Consider the following 6,458-nt stretch of genomic DNA (forward strand, 5'->3'; position numbering starts at 1 on the left):
CGGTAAGAAATACTTTATTCAGGATCAAAGGGGAGAGAGAGTATGCTCAACCCTGAATACAATTAGGACAAGAGGGAATTTATAGCCAACAGGCAGTGTGAGGGGTCAGTGGACAGAAAATCACCAAGAGGAGACATGTTAGGATTGTTGCAGGCAGGTCATGGTGATCAGATATCAAGGATGGGGGATTCTCTCTCAATCGACTTAGGATTTTTGCTGAGTTTATTCTTAACCGACGTAAGAAAGAACACCACTTTGACAGAATTAACTCTAAAGAAAGATTTCTTTATAGAAAGAGAGTGGTAAAACACACAAACTAGGGGGCCTGGGAAGATTGCTAGGTCTCCTTTAGGACAGGTAGAAGGCATGATTAAATGCCAAAGAGGGTCTCATCTCTAAGAAACTTCGCGAAGTGTTAAGTGGAGACAGGAGAGAAATGAAGATGACTTCTTCATGGCCCTTCAAAGGTATGAAGCTTTCTTGTTCATGTCAAAAAAAAAAAGGTTTTTGGGTTTTTTTTTTAGTCGGAGTCTCACTGTCGCCCATGCTGGAGTGCAGTGGCACAGTCATGGCCACAGCAGCCTCCACCTGCTGGGCTCAGGCGATCCTTCTGCCTCAGTCTCCCAAGTAGCTGGACCCACCGGCGCGTGCCACCATGCCCGGCTAAAAGGAATAAGTAAACAGATCCTTCTGGGAGACGAAACGAGTTCCTTGGAGTAAGACCGCCACTCAGGACTGGGGAACGCACAAAGGGCCGCGCTGTCCATGCCTCAGGCCCAGTCACCCGAGTACTACAAGTCCCAACAAGCGCCGCGGTGGGGCGGGGCCTACTGACCGCTGTGACGTAGAGGTGGGCGGGGCCGGGAGAGGTCAGCGCTCCCTCGGGTTTTTAGCCCCGCCCCTGTCCCTTTCCCTGCCCTGTTGCTGTTGCGCCGCTGCTGGCTGCTACCCCTGGTGAGTCCCTCAAGGGGAAGGGGGCAGTTAGGCCCTCGGGTTGCCCCAATTCAGACTTCTAGTCCTGAGAAAGGGTCGTGGCGGGTGGAGGTGCAGCCGGTTTCAGTTTTCTGGGAAATAGTGGGAGTGGCGTCCTGGAGGCCTTGGAGCCCCTCCCGCGGCCTCGGAGGGTTATGGGGCAGTTTTGTCCCCAGGAGGACAGGGCTGCCGGGCTTCTGACCCAAAGAGGCTGAAGGGGAAGGAGGGGGATTCTTGAATCAGAAGAGCCGCCTCTGACCGTAGTGGGGGGTCTTGACGCGAGTCGTGCGGTCATGCCCCTCTCTCCGCCGAGCTTGTGGTGGTTTCTAATTCCTGGCCTTGACGTCATAGCCAATTGCGGCCAGGCGGAAGTGGGGCGGTTCCGCGTTACCCTGGCCAAGTTACTTTCTCTCTGGACCTCAGCTTCCCCCTCCGAGAGTGGTCCTGATCTCTGAAGTGCCTCGCATTCTGCAGTTGCAGGAGATAGTCTAGGCAGACTAGAAGGAAAGGCGTAGAAACCTGCTTCTTGACAGTTGATCTTCCGTGGCCCCTCACCGCCACCACTGTTGTTAGCCCATTGCCCTCCGCACTGGCTTTTGTTGCCACTTGCATGATTTCAACGGCCCCGAACGTGTTAACTTTTTTTTACATTTGGAATCTCTGCTCCATGTGCAAGTCAACAAGTGGCAATGGCCGGAGCTGAGTAGAATAATATGGAAGATATAACTTATCTCCACTATTGCAAAAACCATTTCAAGCAAAGGACTTTAGGTAGTAGGTGTTAGTAGCTTATGCAGAACACGTGATTAAGAAATATCCAGATGACTCAGTTTCCCAGGTATTTTCAGGGGGCCTTGAAACTCTATCCTTTAGCAGACATGACTGCTGTGGAGTGGGAAAAACCTTGAAAAGAGCAGTCAGTAATCCCGAGTTACCCGGCACTAACATGTCATGTTGTCTTTCAAGTCAAATAGTACATTTGGGGCTCTTTAAAAAACTTGGGTGTACTTAAAATAATAGAACAGCATTCTTATTTTCTTAGAGGAAAAGAGAATTAAAACTTTTTTTTCACTCACCTAGAATCATCATTACAGCTGGAAAGGTCCTTAGAGATAGTCTAGCCTGATCCACACGTTTTACTGATGAAGAAACTAAGGCCAAAAGGAGGTAGTGTGAGTTGGCCAAGGTCCCAAAGCTAGTTAGTGGCAGAACTAAGACAAGAACCCAGGTCCCTTGGCTCTTAGCCTAGTCTCCTTTCCACCATACTTCAAATGCTGTCACTGCCTGTGTCACAGGGACATGGCACAACAGTTACTTCTTTTTTTAAAAAAAAGTGCGTAGTCTCAGTAAAATGGAGATTAAGTACACAGCTTTGAGCTTTCCACAGTTTCTTCCAGTTGCTTGCACCTCATGTCCCAGAATTCTTTTGTGGTTGTTCTTCACCGAGATCTAGTGCTGGCACTGTGGTGGTGTGGTATGTGGGATCGAGGGCCTGCTTGGAGCAAGCCAGGCAGCCAGTTTAAACAGTTGTTAATGAGTAGTATTAAAGTCCTCCTGGGAGTGTACAATTTTTGTAAGGCACTTGAAATATTGTAGGGAAAGAGCTAGAATGAACATGAAATCTGGGACAAGAGCAAGTGGCTCAATAACTTGAGGACCAGTCATATGTCTGCTTTGGCAGTCTGCCTCAGGGTCATCTCCACATCCGTATTATCCACTGCCAGCATTCTCTCAGGGTAGCTATGTGTAAGCATCTCTGCCAGGGCCAGGGAGAAATGGGATTCGAATCAATCCATCCATTTTACTAATTGCTAATCGTTTAGAAAGTAAAGTAAACAGAAGGATGAAGGAATTCAATTCAGTGTGGGTCTGACTTTTACTTATCTTTGTTCTTACTGTTCCCAAATGAAGAAATGATTTGCATTTCTCTTTTGGCTATGGAAGCTTTCGGTTTCCTTCTGTGAGCTAATCCAGAGGAGCTACCTATCGTCTTCAGTTCTCTTGAAACATACGCCCACTGGCATAAAAGGCTAATGTAAAAATGTTGGGCATTTCACATTTTTTCCTGCTAAAAAGCCTATCAGTGTAATGTGCAGATTCACTTGGAAGGAGCAACAGAGCTGGCTGCTCTTTTCTTCAGGAAGACATAAGAGGATCTATGCCCTTGTGGAACAGTCCTGGGAGTCGTATATTAGGCTTGAAAAGCTCATTAGATGAAAATGTGTCAGATTCTCTTAGGAGCTGGGAGCCAGTTCAGGGGACTCATTTTAAAATACATTCCTATTATTGCCAGCACCTCTGAGGATCCTAATCCTTTTGGAAACCCAGCCGAAAAGAAAAAAAGTAACGACTGTGTCAGAGGCCAGGCAGAAATGCCTCTGACAGCTTGTAGAATCTGTGCCTTATTTTCCCATGCTTGATAGTTTTGTTTTTAAAAATCCCTAGCCAGGCTCGGTGGCTCAGCCTGTAATCCCGTGCTTTGGGAGGCTGAGGTGAGTGGATTGCCTGAGCCCGCGACTTCAAGACCCGCCTGGGCAACTTGGCCAGACCTCATCTCTACAATAAATCAAAAAATTAGCCGGGCATGGTAACGCACACCTGTAGTTCCAGCTACTTGGAAGGCTGAGGCGGAAGGATCCCCGGAGCCCAGCAGGTCGGGGCTACGGTGGCCGGGAGCATGCCACTGCACTCCAGTTTGGGTGACAGAGTGAGACTCCAACTCAAAAAAAAAAAATCCTTGTTTGTTTTCCCTGATCATTCCTTATGTGACCAGCCTTTGATTTGGAGGTGGAAGTAAGGAATTAGGTAGAATACCATTTCATAATTTCTAGGGAACCTGATTCCTCCCACTGATTTTTTCATAACTCAGTAGTCCTCTGGGCATCTAAATTTAACTTTTGCTCTTCTTATGTTTCTCCTCTTCCTTTCCTCTGTGAATTACTGCCAAGTTAGAAGTGAATGGTAGACTGGTCCTGTAGTGGGAAAAGTGGCAAAAGGAGAAGAAAGTTACTGCCTAAATCATTCCAATTTTCTTTCCATATCTTTTTCTCTCCCCCTCAATAAATACTCCTTTCTAGATTGCTTTGTCAGAAAGGTAATTTCCCAATGCATTGTCGGAGCCCATTTCTCCCAGGGAATTGTGTCACTGGGAGGAAGGAAAAGACTTTAAGGATCCCTGACCTTAAAACTCAGCAAATGCAGACTAGGCCAGTGGCTCCCAGCATTTAGAGAGGCCAAGGTGAGAGTATTGCTTGAATCCAGTCTGGGCAATGTGGCGAGACCTCACCTCTACAAAAAAAAAAAAAAAAAAAAATAGCCAGGTGTGGTGGCACATGCCTATAATCTCAGCTACTCGGGAGACTGAGACAGAAGGATCGCCTGAGCCCAGCAGATTGAGGCTATAGTGAGCCTTGATTGTACCACTGCACTCCAGCCTGGGCAACAGAGTGATACTCCAAAAAAATAAATAAAAATTTCCTCCAGGAAAAATCGAACAGAGTACTTCCTCATGGACCCCACAGAGGTTGCTGTGGTTATGCTGTAGTTTACTTTACCCTTTTGCGTCCTCAGCTTGGTCAAAAGGGGAAAAGGGAAGCCACTACTCTTCTGCCTCCTCACACCTTCTCCATTCTTGGCAGAAGAGAATGTTAACCTTTATGTCAAGAATGGTTGAGTTCTAAATACCCAGAGTGCCATCGGATGCTCTCCACGTCCTTTCCGGGAGGGCGATGAGATCTCTGAAATGAGAAACTTCATGGAGTCTCTTGCATTTTTGATAAGCAGGAAACCAAAGCTGTTGACTTTTCCAGACAGATGATTCGGTTTTCAGATGAATGAAAAGAGATAGAGTTTCCTCCGACTAGACACTCAAGCCCAGAACATGAGCCTTTTCATGTTGTTTTGTGGATATGTGCTGTCCTTTCTTCAATGTTCTGCTCAGGAGCTAGGGTAGATTGGTTGTTTTTCTAGTAAGAAAAGAGAGGCCTTGCCCAGCCACACATTCCCTTAGCTGGTCTCGCCTTTCAGAAAGCATCCATTTGCAAAACAGCTTGCCAGAGTTTGAGTGTGTGGAGGGTGGGTAATAGAATGTGAATTTGATGAGTTCTTAAGGAAATCAAATCTGGGCCTTTTGTTTTTTTTGGCACTGTGCCTCTTGAACCAGCCATGCCAGCTGAACCAGCCTACTAAGAATTGACTTAGCACTTGAAGATTATCATGTCCTCACCCTATTTTAGAAAAAAGAAAGCTGAGAAACAGCAACTTCTCCAAGGGGAGCCAGTGTTATTTACCTACAGAACCCCTTCTTTTTTAACTTTTTGATGAATGATGTGCATTTCTTGTTCATTCATTTGTTCCACAAACACATAATCAGTGATTGGAGTGCCTTAGGCATTGTATTGTGTATAAAGTGGTGACTGTGTTATGAAGGAAAAGACCTGGGAGTGAGAGAGGCCCTTAGGATAACTGACCACAGGCCCTGAAGTCACTCTTACCTGGCTGAGTGTTCTTCATGACCTTGGTCAAAGGGCAAGTTAAGTGATTTTGCATGCTCGGATAAATTGGTGCTCCAGGCTTAGGACAGAGGGGACGTGCTGGCCTCCATATGACTGGAGACAACTGGGAAAAAAAGAGTCTGCAAGATGAGACACTTCCCTGCCCACCTTCCCAGAGCATCCAAGAAAAACTCGGCACACAGGTAATGGTTTGTCTTAGAGAGAAAAGTCAAGACCTAGATTGGAATGTGACCTGTCCCTGACCTTTGACAAACTCTTTTGAGGTTTGAGGTTGAGGATGTGGCTAAATGGTGTGCAAACCAGAAAGCCAGTGTGCATTTCTTAGTTCCTTAGCTCAGTCTCAAGAACAGACAGTTCAGTCCCCAAAGTCCCATTGCCTTCATGGGGAGCTGAAAGAGGAGGTCTGGTTGCTTAGACTTCAAAATAAAATGAGGAAATAGGAAGGGTGGGGCTAGAAGAGCTGTGTTATGGGGTGTTTTATTTTTAACTTTTATTGTATTTACTTGTTTTTTTTTTAGATTGTATATGTGCCGATGTGTATACACAATCTTCTAGCATGTTCCAGCGTCTGAATTTGTAAGGTATTGTGTCGTATTAGCAGATGTACAGCTCTTTCTTTATCTGCTAATACAGCTGCAATATTTTTTTCATTTCCTAGTAAAACCCTGGGTTTTTTCTAAATGTTAGAGCAGCCAGGCATTTAGAAGACAGAATGTGTGTCTTGTCTGAGTGGAGTATGTATCAGGTATCAACAATCTAAAATACTTTATTTCTTTTATGTATAGGTTTTACCTCCAAAATGGTTTCCCATTCTTTTTTTTTTAAAGAAACAGGATCTTACTATGTTGTCCAGGCTGAATTTGAACTCCTCAGCTCAAGCGATCCTCCTCAGCTTCCTGAGTAGATAGGACTACAGGTGCACACTCTGATTTCCCATTCTTTTTTTTTTTTTTTAATTAAGAGATAAGTTCT

The 6,458-nt window shown here is 45.6% G+C and overlaps 1 protein-coding gene across 4 annotated transcripts in view; it reads left to right on the forward strand.

The window, feature by feature from the left end:
* Window positions 1-844: 844 nt before the first annotated feature.
* CALCOCO2 (calcium binding and coiled-coil domain 2) overlaps window positions 845-6,458 on the forward strand; it is a 30,941-nt gene continuing 25,327 nt past the window's right edge. For 2 of the 4 annotated variants that reach the window (XM_008062444.2, XM_021714686.1), the window contains exon 1: window positions 845-954. The gene's annotated coding sequence lies outside the window, so the exon portion shown is untranslated. The remainder of the gene's footprint in view (window positions 955-6,458) is intronic. The other 2 variants (XM_021714684.1, XM_021714687.1) reach the window with 2 other exon arrangements.

The sequence above is a fragment of the Carlito syrichta genome, unplaced genomic scaffold (assembly GCF_000164805.1).
Source record: "Carlito syrichta isolate Samal-C Ts95f unplaced genomic scaffold, Tarsius_syrichta-2.0.1 Scaffold305705, whole genome shotgun sequence".
Classification (NCBI taxonomy): domain Eukaryota; kingdom Metazoa; phylum Chordata; class Mammalia; order Primates; family Tarsiidae; genus Carlito; species Carlito syrichta.